A 14366-nucleotide genomic window follows, 5' to 3' on the forward strand; every position below is an offset into this window, starting at 1 on the left:
ATATTTCCCTTGATTGAAGGCCAACAAATTATCCATGCTGCTCAATCTCCTGTTTTCACGAAGTTTTAATGGAACACAGCCAGCCACATCCATTAATTTATGCCCTGTTTGGGGCTGAGTTGAGTAGGTGAAATATAGACTATATGGTTTGCAAAACCTAAACTACTCTAAGAAAAAGTTTGCCTGTCCTTGCTTTAGATATTTAAATGACATTTAAATAAGTTTTATTAACAGTACTCTCCCATTTTGAAAAAATTTCTGAACAGTCTTGATGACAAAAAGGTTGTTCTTTTTATGTGTAGGTCTCCTTACTAACATAGGTTTAGCAAGACTTGCTAATTGACTATATAAGCCTCTTTAAGTGTTTAGTGTCAAAGTAACTAAGTTTGGTTTGAAGAGAATCCATGAAGATAAAGTTCTTTTGTTCCTGTTGCCTTCAGGGGGCCAAAAGAAAAAAAAAAGCCACTTGTGAACTTAAATATACTGTAAAATGCACTTTTCAGGCAACAAAGCTTATTGGACCTTACAATCAAATTCTCTTGGACGTTCCGAAGGACCCTCAATAGGTTTCAAAATATAATTTTCATAGAGTTGAAAAAGAACTATTAGTCAATTATCAAATTAATATTTTCCAAAGCTATATTAATTCTATTAAGGAGAAAATACAGAAATGGTAAATCCGGTTCAAAGAAGAATGAAGTGTAATTATGGAAAACAAAATATTGAGGTTACTTGATAAATATAGATCTGGTTAATGTTTTATAAGTCCGTCATCTACAAACTTTGAAGTCATCATTCTTATATGACAAAAATCTAAATTAACATGTAATTTCACAGTGTCTGGGCTCCAGTTGTACAACAAATAGCTAAACCAACCATGACGTAAATTGCCTTCAATTGTCCTGAATAATTCTAAGGCCAGCTTGTTAAACATCATCCTAGCATGATATTGAGAGGTCATATCCTCCTCCTACTGCCTTATTTCCAAATTTTGATCAATTTTCTTAATATCTAGTAGATACATGACACTGTACTGGTGCTAGAATAAAATATTGGGCAAAACAGATATAGGTCTTGACTTTATGGAAATTATTATTGAGGAAACCTAACAAGCAAACAAATAATATCTGTAAATGTTTATAAGTAATACAGAGGTTTCTGACATAGGAAATTATGGTGAGAAAGAGAGGTGATATATAAAGTGGTCAAGAAAAACCTTTTTAAAGGAATAAGCTATGGATAAGAAAGACTAAAAGAGGAAAAAGCTTTCAAGATAGAGCAGCAACAGGTGCAACATATCGGAGAAGGAAAGCATTTGGCATAGGCAAGAAACCAAAGTGTGATTCTATTCTCTTTTTATTTCTTTTTATTTTTTAACAAAGTGTGATTTTAAATGACATAAATAAAACTGTCTGGATTAAAAAAAAAGAAACTGAATATATAGGATATGGAAGGTACTTTTCTTTAAAATCAGAATCTTACTTAGAAAATATAGAACTTTAGTAGATGATAAACTCAATATTATTTAGTTGTATGGCTGCCAAGCAAACTAAGGTAAGCAGTCTATATTTAAAAATAAAAATAAAAATAAGAAAGTACGTTTTTAATGAAGAAAAGAAATTACCAAATGATGGGAATTGAGCTAATTGATGAACTGTGTAAGAATGGAGATGTAAAATGGGAAGGAGACATTCATAGAAACCATATTATATTAGAAACACCAAAAGGAATTGTACATATATAGAAAGAGAGAAGACATAGTAGAGATGTAGTAGTTATCATTGGGAGAAGCTACTGTGTAGGAGTATAATTAGATTGATTTTTAGATAGGATAGGAGTTTAGATTGCATAGAATTAGATAGGAGTATAATTAGATTGATTTTAGCTTCAAAATGTGGAATTAAAACTGAGTGGAGGTTATAGCAAAGCTAATTGTAACTATGAGTTTCATTTTAAAAAAATAAAAATTCTATCTTGTGTTATAGCAAGTTGAAAATTGCTCATTGCCAGTTTTCAAGTTGAAGCAGAACAATAATGTTTCTTTTCTTGGGGAGGAATTCAAGGATAATACCCATTTCTGAACTGGTCAGGTCATGTATTTACATTTATAAACTGCTTCAACTTAATTTCTCTTCTTTCTATTTCTGCACCCGGTGCCTCTTCCCACTCCTTCTTTCATCCTCCTCCTCTGTTGCTTATTAAGAAACTGCTGTGTAGTGCTGCTAACAATGCAACATTATGCATATATTTTTCCTTACTTTATTCTAGAAAGTAAAGAACAATTGCATTTTTCCAGTGGTTATCTAATATTAGGATAAGAAAGGATCTCAAAGTTCCTTTTTAATATACTTGAGTGTTTTATTTTATTTTTTCAGTGTTCCAAGATTCGTTGTGTGTACACCACACGCAGTGCTCCATACAATACATGCCTTCCTTAATACCCACCACCAGGATTACCCATCTCCCCATTCCTCTCCCTCTAAAACCCTCAGTTCTTTTCTCAGAGCCCACAGTCTCTCGTGGTTCATCTCCCCCTCCAATTTCCCCCAGTTTAAGATCTATAAAGAGCTCCTCGAACTCAACCCAAAAAACCAGATAATCATGTCAAAAAATGGGCAGAAGACATGAACAGACATTTCTACAAAGAAGACATACAAATGGCTAGCAGACACATGAAAAAATGTTGATCATCATTAGTCATCAGGGAAAGTAAAATCAAAACCACATTGAGATACTAACCTTATACCAGTTAGAATGGCCAAAATTGACAGGAAACAACAAATGTTGAAGAGGATGTGGAGAAAGGGGAACCCTCTCACCTTGTTGGTGGGAAAGCAAGTTGGTGTAGCCACTTAGGAAAACAGTGTGTAGATTCCTCAAAAAATTAAAAATAGAACTACCCTATGACTCTGTAATTGCACTACCAGGTAATTACCCCAAAGATACAGATATAGTGAAAATATACTTTAGTTTCTTTTACCAGTTTTAGTTTCAAAGCAAAACTGAGTAGAAGGCACAAAGATTTTTTTCATAAGTTCCCTGCCTCCCATTTATGCAGTCTCCCCCATTATCAACATTCCTCATCTAATTGATAGACTTATTATAATTGATGCATTGACACATCATTATCACACAGTCTGTAATTTATATTAGGGTTCATTGTTGGTGTTGTACATTCCATGGGTTTGGACAAATGTATATAACACCTACTCATAATATCGTGCAGAGTAATTTCAATGCCCTAAAAATCCTCCGCTTGACTGATTGATCCCTTCCTCCCTCCTAATATCTGGAAACTACTGATGTTTTTACTGTCTACATAGTTTTGCCTTTTCCAGAATGTCATACAGTTAGAAGCGTGCAGTATGTAGCCTTTTCTGATTGGCTTCATTCAATTAATAATAGATGTTTTAAACTTTCTCCATGTTTTTCAGTGGATTGATAGCTCATATTTAAAGAGCTGAATAATATTCCATTGTACAGATTACCAAAGTTTATTTATTCATACACCTACTGAAGGGTATTTTGGTTGCTTCCACACTTTGGCAATTATGAATAAGTCTGCTGTAGACATCCGGTGTGCAGTTTTTTGTGGGGATATTAGTTGGCAACTCTTTGGTAAATGCCAAAAAGCCCAACTATTAGATCCTACGATAAGAGTAAGTTTCCAAGAAACAGCCAAATTGTCTTCCAAAGTATCTTTACCATTTTTTCATTCCTACTGACAATGTAAGAGAATTCCTGTTGTCCCACATACTTGCCAGCTTTTGGTGTTGCCAGTGTTCTGGATTTTGGTCATTGTAATAAGTCTGTGATGGTATCTTTGTTTTAATTTGCATTACCCAGATGACATGACATAGACCATCTTTTTGTGCACTTATATGCCATCTATATATCTTTTTTGATGAGGTGTCTGTAAAGATCTTCGGCTAATTTTTAAATTGTGTAATATTCCTTTTTAAAAATAAAATTCAAAGTGTATAATACAATGTATTGATATACATAGTGAAACGAATACTATAGTCAAGCTAATTAACATATTCCTTTCCTCAATAGTTACTTTTTATGTGTGTGGTAAGATCATCTGAAATCTACTTCTAGCAAATTTCCAGTATATAATTCAATATTATCAACTATACTTATCAAGCTGTCCACTGGATCTCTAGAACTTATTTGTCCTATATAATAGAAACTTTGTACGTTTTGACTAACATGTCCCTGTTCCCACACCTCCCTATCCATAGAGATCGGTGTTTTGTTTCTATGAATTTGAGTTTGTTAGATTTGGGATATAGGTGAATTCATGTGGTATTTTTCTTAATGTGTCTGCTTATTTCATTTAGAAAAATATTCCCCGGGTTCATCCATGTCATTATTGTCAATGACAAGATAATTTTCATTTTTAAGGCTGAAAAATATCCCAGTGCTTGTATATGTCTGTGTATAATTACAATTTCTTTATTCATTCATCATCAGATGCTTAAATCATTTATGTCTTGGCTATTGTGAATAATGCTGTAGTGAACATGATTGGGTTGTTTTCTAAAGGAGGAGTTTTAAGAGTTCTTTATATATTTTAGATTATAGTGCTTTATCAGATTTTGTTTTCAAATATTCTGTGACTTTTCTTTTAATACCCTATTGTCTTTTACAAAAGAGTTTTTAATTTTAATTAAGCCCAGTGTTTCAATTATTTCTTTTATGGGTCATACATTTTGCATTGTATCTAAAAATACCTGAAGTCATTTGGTCTTTTCCTATGTTATCTTCCAACAGTTTCATAGTTTCACATGTTATATTTAGGTCTGTGATCCATTTTGAGTTAGTTTTGGTGAAGAGTGTAAAATCTTTGTCTAGATTCATTTAAATCCCACTTGGTCATGGTATATAATTCTTCATACATTGCTGAATTTGATTTGTTAATATTTTGTTGAGAAACTTATATCTGTGTTCATGAGAGATACTGGTCTGTAGTTTTCTTGTAATATATTTATCTGGTTTTGGTGTCACAATAATTCTGGTCTCATAAAATTAGTTAGGAGCTATTCCTGTTTCTTCTATCTTTCTGGAGCAAATTGTAGAGAATAGGTATAATTTCTTCCTTAAATGTCAGGTAACATTCACCAATGAGGGGTGCTTGGGCAGCTTAGTGGGTTAAAGCCTCTGCCTTTGGCTGAGGTCATGATCTTGGGATCCTGGGATAGAGCCCTTCATCAGCACTCTGCTCAGCAGGGAGCCTTCTCCCCCACCCCTCTGCCTGCCTCTCTGCCTACTTGTGATCTCTGTCTGTCAAATAAATAAATAAAATCTTAAAAAAAAACAAAGCAAAAAGTTTCGCCAGTGAACTCATCTGGGTCTGGTGCTTTCTATTTTAGAAGTTTACTTACCGTTTGTTCAGTTTGTTTAATAGACAAGAAAGAGCTTGTAAAAGAGATTTGTTCAGGCATATTCAGATTGTCTGTTCTTGTGTGAATTTTGACTAATTGTGTCTTGCAAGGAATTGGTCCATTTCATCTAAGTTATTACATTTATGAGCATAGAGTTGTTTATAGTGTTTATTTATTGCCCTTTTAATTTCTATAGAATCTGTAGTGATGTCTCTTCTTTCCTTACTGATATTGGTAGTTTGTGTACTTTCTGTCTTCTAAGTTACCCTGGCTAGAGCCTTACAGATTTTACTCATCTTTTCAAAGAACCAGACTGATTTTGTTTATTTGTCTCTATTGATTTTATGTGTTCAATTTCATTGATTTGTGTTCTAAGTTCTCCTAATATTATTTCATAAAAGGTTTATTGAGTTTTGGCATATGCTTGATAATATTTCAAGCTCCAAAAAATAAGTAATGAAACAGACAAAATCCCACACTAAAATGGCATGTAAAATGTTCTGGTGACAAAAATGGGCATGACAGAATGTAGATGTTATAGAGAACATAAAGAATAATAGTTTTTATTCTAAAAGTATTTGGAAATGCAATGACGTTAGACTACCTAAAACTGTTTCTAATAAAAAAAGAATAAAGTAGGGAAAATTCCAAAAAAAGAATAATAGTTTTTAGTCTGAATTGTTGATTTTATATATATATATTTTTTTAAAGATTTTTATTTATTTGACAGACAGAGATTACAAGTAGGCAGAGAGACAGACAGAGAGAGGAGGAAGCAGGCTCCTGCTGAGCAGAGAGCCCGATGCGGGGCTCGATTCCAGAACCCTGGGATCGTGACCTGAGCCGAAGGCAGAGGCTTTAACCCACTGAGCCACCCAGGCGCCCCTGAGTGTTGATTTTTAAATAGATTTTAATTTATTGATAGAGGTGAAGAGGAAACAGTAAATTTGTGGAGGTCTTTTATGAAATCATTCAGTAGTCCAGATGAGATTTGAATTAGGTCAATTTGTGGTGGTAGAATTGGAGAAGTGAACTGAATTTAGGAGAGGGATTTATTGGTACAACTAAGAGGTTTTTATGGGGGATTGAGTTACATGTACATGAAGACCAAGTACGTTGTGTCAAGTATGATACAGATGTTATTTTCTAGCTTGTGTCATATCTCTAGATGTATAGTATTCAGAAATAGGAATTGTTCCCCCATACTTAATGTATTTAAAATAATGCAAGTACTCTTAATAAGCTCCCCTTTTTTTTGGTATCAGCTTCCCCCACCTCCCACACACTTTTTTTTTAAAAAAAATTTATTTATTTATTTGACAGTCAGAGATCACAAGTAGGCAGAGAGGCAGGCAGAGAGAGAGGAGGAAGCAGGCTCCCTGCTGAGCAGAGAGCCTGGTGGTGGGGCTCGATTCCAGGACCCTGGGATCATGACCTGAGCCGAAGGCAGAGGCTTTAACCCACTGAGCCACCCAGGCACCCCCACTTTTTTTTTTAAACCAAATATAACCTATCATTTGCCAGCTCAAAAATGAGTTGGAGTGTCCTATTTTTAGATGTTATTGTAACAAATTCCTGCAAAGTAAAGCCTTGGTATCTCTGTATCTATTAGGGAATATTTGGGGAGCAAATACATACTTTTTGATGACACTAAAGCATTAATAAATTCTATATCCTTCTAAAAATTTAGCACTATTATCATTTGAATAATAACTCTTTTACCTTCTTACATTTTACTATTTCAGAATATTAGGCAACATCTTAATTTTAAGATGCTTAACAGTAATACATTTAGTAATATAATTTGAATATCTCTGTATTTGCCCTGTGAAGTAAACATCCTGTACAATACCTATTACCCATATTTTTTGAAAACCAAAACCATACTTTTTAACCGACTTGTAAGTGGCATTATCTACTCATAGTCTGTTTAATGACATGTGTATTAGTGACATATTAGTCTCTTTCTGCCAGTATATCTTAGCTTACTCTATATCAGGTATATGTTCTATACTTCTATATTGCAGTCTTCAGTCTTTAAAATAATATCAAACTGAAAGTTACCATACAGACTACTTAGGGAATCAATTTCTAGTCTGATATTTAAAGCTCAACTATTTTGGTGGTCAACTTTTTCTCTCTGCTAACATGATCAAAATAAAAATTACTTAAAATGTTAAAATATACATAAAATACTTTCTACAAGTGTTTTTGTTTTTAGTCGTTCCACACAGTATATAGAAAAGCCAAGATTTATATTACAGAGAGAATATTATACTTGCTTTAGCAGTATAATACTAAAATTGGAATGATAGGGAGATTAGCATGGTCCCTGTGCAAGCATGACATGCAAATTTGTGAAGTGTTCCATATTAAAAAAAAAATTAAAAAGAGGCACCTCTAAATGCTTTGAAACCATAATACCATGAGAAAAATCAATTCAGATGAAATCTGATTTTATGATCAATGCTTAAGGGATTATTTTTTATTAGTTCAATGTATTCATTGAAGAATTTTAAAAAAATGTTTCAGAGACCAATGAAACATTTATCTCTGCTTTTTTTCTCTTTTTTTGTTTTCTAATGCAATTGATTTGGAATGGTGAATTTTGTTACATTTGAGGTCTGATACACTGGGCTGAGCTTTGTCTAAGATCCTCATTCGTGGTGTGAATTTTGAATGAACATTTTGATGGCTAAGAAGTGCTTGAGATATTTTTACTCATTTGGCCAGACCTACTTGTGAGAAGAAACATTTATTGTAGACATTGGCCTAAAGGGTGAACTCTCAGACATTCTTTGACCTACATTTTTTTTTAAAGAATTAGTTTTTTTCTTTCTTTCTTTCTTTCTTTCTTTCTTTCTTTCTTTCTTTCTTTTTTGTCAGAGAGAGAGAAAGAGCAAGTGAGCACAAGCTCACTTGTGCAGCAGGCAGAGGGAGAAGCAGGCTCCCTTCTAAGTAGGGAGCCTGATGTGGGGCTCAATCCCAGGATCCTGGGATCATGACCCCAGCTGAAGGCAGCTGCTTAATGACTGAGCCACCCAGCTGTCCCTCTTTGACCTATCTTCAAGCAAGAAATCACAAAAATTTGTTGATCATTGGGATAATGGAATTTAAAGTCTAGGGGTACCTAATTACACTACAATGTTAATTATGAATATTTGTTATCAGTTGCATTTTACATAATCATTACTCCTTAGGCTCAGAAACATCAGAGAATACAAAATACTGTGTTTTAAATTTTTTCTAGTGATCCTTTTCTACCCTTTGTCCTAATGCTATAAGGTGTCAGATTTTACTTACTCAATACGTTAATTCAATATAAATTTCCTCTGTGGATTATATTTCTTTCATGTTCAGAGCAAAACTATGCTTCTCAGACAACTGGGTCTCTTTTTAATTCTTTTATTTCACCTCATATGTCAAAATTATAATGAAGATATATGGTATTCTATCTCCTGTGCCATCCCTCTGGGTCATATCAAGTTATGATTATCTGTGTGATTAGGTTTCTGATGTTATTGGGCACATCCTGCTTATTCTGCTAATTTCTTTAGACACATTCTCTCAAAGAGAAGGAGCAGACCAGATCTTCTGTACTTAACATCTTTAAGGAATTTCTTTGTATTCTCCCATAAAATTGTTTTAAAAGAAGATTTATCTACTTTTGAATATTTTAAGTGTAAATTAACAGTTACAAAAATTTTTGAACAGATATATAGTGCTTTTTATTATGATTATGAAATGATTGTATAACACATACAGGAAATAGTATGTGTCATATTGTCAAACAACAAAAAATATTAAATGGGTAAAAACCAGGATTCATGTTATGAACACCATCATGAGTACACATAAAAGGAATATATATTGTCTAATTTTGCTAAGTAATAATGTATAATTCAATTCAGTTAAATTATAATATAAGAAAATATTATAAGATAAGCAATCATTAATCGAATCACAGGACATGAATGAATTTACGTATTCCAAATGAATAACAAATAGACACTATTTCCTATAGATTGTTTGGTCTTTACAAAAATTGCAATCAACTGCCTTTAGTCCTAGACCCTGAAATGGCAATTTGCTTAGAAGAAATTTATTGGGAGGCCCTCTCAGTATCAAAACCTATACTATAGATTGAATGTGACCCCTAAATTCATACACTGAAATCCTAACCCTGAAGGTGATGGTATTAGGAAGTGGAATTTTTGAAGGTGAGTATTTTATGAGGGTAGACCCCTAATTGTTGGTATTACTACCCCTGTAAAAGAGATCCCAGACTGGTGTGAAGTGGTATCTCATTGTGGCTTTGATTTGTATTTCCCCAATGCCAAGTGATGTTGAGCACATTTTCATGTGTCTGTTGGCCATTTGGATGTCTTCTTTGTAGAAATGTCTGTTAAAGTCTTCTGCCCATTTCTTGATTAGATTATTTGTTGCTTGGGTGTTGAGTTTGATGGATTCATTAGAGATTTAGGATATGGGCCCTTTATCTTATATGTCATTTCCAAACATCATCTCTCATTCTGTCAGTTGTGTTTTTGTTTTGTTAACTGTTTTCTTTGCTGTGCAAAAGCTTTTGATTTTGGGGCACTGGGTGGCTCAGTGAGTTAAACTTCTGCCTTTGGCTCAGGTCAAGATCTCAGGATCCTGGGATCGAGCCTGCATTGGGCTTTCTGCTCAGCAGGGAGCCTGCTTCCCTGCCTCTCTTTCTGCCTACTTGTGATCACTGTCAAATAAATAAATAAAATCTTAAAAAAAAAAAAAGGTTTTGATCTTGATGAAGTCCCAGTAGTTCATTTTTGCCCTTGCTTCCCTTGCCTTTGGCAATGTGTCTAGGAAGAAATTGCTGTGGCTGAGGTCAAAGAGGTTGCTGCATGTGTTCTCCTCAAGGATTTTGATGGATTCCTCTCTCACATTGAGGCCTTTCATACACCTTGAATCTATTTTTTTGTATGGTGTAAAGAAATGGTCCAGTTTCATTCTTCTGCATGTGGCTATCCTATTTTCCCAACACCATTTGTTGAAGAGGCTGTCTTTTTTTCCATTAGATATTCTTCCCTTGCTTTGTTGAAGATTAGTAAGCCATAGAGTTGAGGATCCTTTTCTGGGTTGTCTATTCTCTTCCATTGATCTATGTGCCTGTTTTTGTGCCAGCACCATACTTGTCTTGATGACTTCAGCTTTGTAATATAGCTGGAATTGTGATGCCAACAGCATTGGTTTTCTTTTTCAACATTCCTCTGGCTTTTTGGGGTCTTTTCTGGTTCGATATAAATTATAGGATTATTTATTTCATTTCTGTGAGATACCACCCTACACCAGTCAGAATGGCTAAAATTAACCAGTCAGGAAATGGCAGATGTTGGTGAGGATGTGCAGAAAGGGGAACCTTCCTATACTGTTGGTGAGAATGCAAGCTGGTGTAGCCACTCTGGAAAACAGTATAGAGGTTCCTCAAAAAGTTGAAAATAGAGCTAACCTATGATCCAGCAATCACACTACGGGGCATTTACCTTCAAGATACAAATGTAGTGATCCGAAGGGGAACCTGCACCCCAATGTTTATACAGCAATATTCACAATAGCCAAACTATGGAAAGAGCCCAGATATCCATCAACAGATGAATGGATAAAGAAGATGTGATGTGTACGTATATGTATATATATATATATATATATACACATACACACACACACACATTGGAATATTACACAGCCATCAAAAATGACCATTTGCAATGACATGGATGGAACTAGAGGGTATTATGCTAAGTGAAATAAGTCAATCAAAGAAAAACAATTATCATATGATTTCACTGATATGTGGAATTTGAGAAGCAAGGCAGAAGATCATAGGTAAAGAGAGGGAAAAATGAAGCAAGACAAAACCAGAGAGGGAGACAAACCATAAAGACCCTTAATCTCAGGAAACAAACTGAGGGTTGCTGAAGTGGAGGGGGAATGGGATATGATGACTGGGTGATGGACGTTGGAAAGGCAGATGTTGTGGGGAACACTATGTATTGTGTAAGAGTGATGAATCACAGACCTGTACCCCTGAAGCAAATAACACATTATATGTTAATCATAATAAAAAAGAAAGTATATCATAGACCCCCCCCCCCAAAAAAAAATCCCAGAGAGTTCCCTCATCCCTGCCAAGTGAAGTTACAGACTGAAGAGGGCCCTCATCTGACACCACATCTGCTGGTGCCTTGATCTTGGAATTCCCAGCCTTTTGAATTATAGTATTTATTATAACAGCCCTAATGGAATAAAACATCCTGTGAGGAAGGGGATGAGGGAAGCAGAATCTGGTACACATACTGCAGTGCTATGGAGAGTGCTGCAACTGGGTGGCCCTGGGAGCTGGGAATTGCGACAGAAGGGCTGGGGCTTAGTATCCATGTATAGATAAGAAACTGGGGAAGATTTTGAAGCCAGGATAAAGCCATTCCCTTGGGCTGGTGATAGTTCTAGGGGAGGGATTCAGTTGTGAACTGGCAGCAGGTGACACTGTGGCAACTGAGGAAATAAGGGCCCTTAATCTGAAGTTAGGGAAAATATAGGTGGTACACCCTAGCATTTACTACTGACCAATAACCCAGGATATCCTGGTGACTATACAGGACTTTAATATGCTTTTCTATTTATCATGAAAAAGTAATGACTCTTTATCAAATCAACTGTTTGTGATGCTAATTTAATAATGGCTTAAACAATGCACTAATGCAGTGAAATGAAACCACTTAAATTTCCCAAGAGAGGGCAACTCATGGCTCAGTGAGTTATTAAGCATCTGCCTTTGGCTTAGGTCATAATCCCAGGGTCTTGGAATCAAGTCCCACAGTGGGCCCCCTGCTTAGCAGGGAGTCTGCTTCTCCCTCTGCCCCTCTGGCTGGCTCATGCAAGCTCTCTCTTTCTCCCAAAAATAAATAAAACCTTAAAAAAAACCCTAAATTTCCCAGGAGAGATAATATAAAAGTAAATTATACATTGATAAAATAGAAGACCCAAGTTATAAATGCAGCAGGAACTTCATTAAAAAATGGAAAATTAAAAGGAAAATGTAAAATATGCCAAAATGTTAACAGTAATAGTTATCTTAGGTGTTTTTCAGAACAATGTTTTTTTTATACTTTTTTCTTAAAATATATAATCAACGAGCATATTTTATTTTGATAAGCAGGTCATTTTAAAAATCAAAAATGGCTGGAGGAATAGCTTAGTATGTGTAAGTTCAAAAGAGAGATATAGAAATCATGACATTACTCAATGCTAGGCTTCAGTGTACTTAAAGACAGACACATTGCATATTCTTTGGATGACTTGGCAAGCTTTAGGTTTGACTTTGTATTACTTTGTTTCTGGGAATTCCCTTGTTTTTAGCTTGGTTATTTGCCCTGTAGGTTGCATATTTTTTCTGCTGGATCAAGACCATATTGTCCGGGAAAGCAGTGTACTATTTTCTATATAAAAATTTTTGTTGATAACAGTAATTTTTCAACTTTATGTTGAATTTCACTACATGGTTAAGGAGTTTATCCAGATCTCTTTGAGAGGTTTTGTTATTTTGCTCTTTCATATCCTATGTCTTACAGTATTATGTAACAGTACACCCTACTCCTAATCTTCAGTTTTTCTTGCCCATGGATGGTGATCCCCAATAAATTTTCTAGAAAAAGTGAGGCTTTTAAAATTTTGGGATATGTGAGACATTTGTAGAGGAAGGGTATTGAGGGGCAGAGAGAGAGAGAGAAGAACACAAATTGAAAAGAGATAAAGAGGAGGAAACAAAGTAGATGGTGAGAGAAAATGGAAAAATAATTTCTAGTCAGTATGTCTGTCTTCATTCCATTAACAAGAGAAACAGCATGTAAACCCGTTATCATCTCTGTTGCAGAGCTAACACTATTTCCTAAATGTGTAGGCAAAGGCTGTGCTGCTTTATTTTGGTGCAAGAATATCTGTTCTCAGGTTAACCTAGGACTTAATAAGGTAAATGGACTGTTTTTAGGTATCTCCTATCTAAACACAGTGCTTTTGTATTAGCTGCATTTTCATGTGATAAATTCTCTAGACTGTCACCCAAATATGTGGATGTGTGTATATGAAATAATTGTTCCTATAGTTGTGCTATCCCTATCCTTAAAGTAGATATTGAAATGTTTATCATCCCTGGCTTTTTTCTTGTTATTACAACACAGTAGTTTTGGGAAAACTCAACAGTGAATGTTATTTTTAAAGCTGCTCCTTATCAGCTGCTTATCCACTAAAATCAGACAATGACATATTTTATGAAATAATTTAATATTTCTAAATATCTATTATATAGTATTTATTTTTACTGTCCTAACTGGATAATATGGGTAACTGGTTCCTCTGTAATAGATAAATGGTATTTATATATTCTATGCTAAAAGAAAAAAATATAAAATCTGGAAAAGACAGATTCATGAGGAAAAAGTAAATATAACTTTAAATGTCTAATCCATTTAAATATAAAGTAAATATAACCTTAAATATAAGTATATAAATATATAAAATATATAAAGTAAATATAACCTTAAAATGTCTAATCTTTATAACTTTACAAAAGTTAATATTTAAAAGCTAATATGTAAAAACTTATCCCTTGACTATAAGTAGTGTTGTTATAATATATAAATAGCTTACATTTTATTCTGCAGGTGAATATGGTTTGTCACAAAGAGGAAAAAGAGGGATATTGGTAACAACCTCTGTATATAAAGTTAGATTTTAGTAAAGATTTTAAAAGTAAGTAAGTAGGATTTAAGTAAGATTTTTTTTTTAAAGATTTTATTTATTTGACAGAGAGAGAGAGAAATCACAAGTAGGCAGAGAGGCAGGCAGAGAGAGAGAGGTGAGGAAGCAGGCTCCCCGCAGAGCAGAGAGCCCAACGTGGGGCTCGATCCCAGGACCCTGGGATCATGATCTGAGCCGAAGGCA

The 14366-nt window shown here is 34.4% G+C and overlaps 1 non-coding gene across 1 annotated transcript; it reads left to right on the forward strand.

Moving 5' to 3' along the window:
* Nucleotides 1–7662: 7662 nt before the first annotated feature.
* On the forward strand, nt 7663–7764 carry LOC122894908. Its single transcript, XR_006381908.1, has one exon. It is a non-coding gene; the product is annotated as a U6 spliceosomal RNA (small nuclear RNA).
* Nucleotides 7765–14366: the final 6602 nt, after the last annotated feature.

Source organism: Neovison vison, chromosome 13 (genome assembly GCF_020171115.1).
Source record: "Neovison vison isolate M4711 chromosome 13, ASM_NN_V1, whole genome shotgun sequence".
NCBI classification, from domain to species: Eukaryota; Metazoa; Chordata; class Mammalia; order Carnivora; family Mustelidae; genus Neogale; species Neogale vison.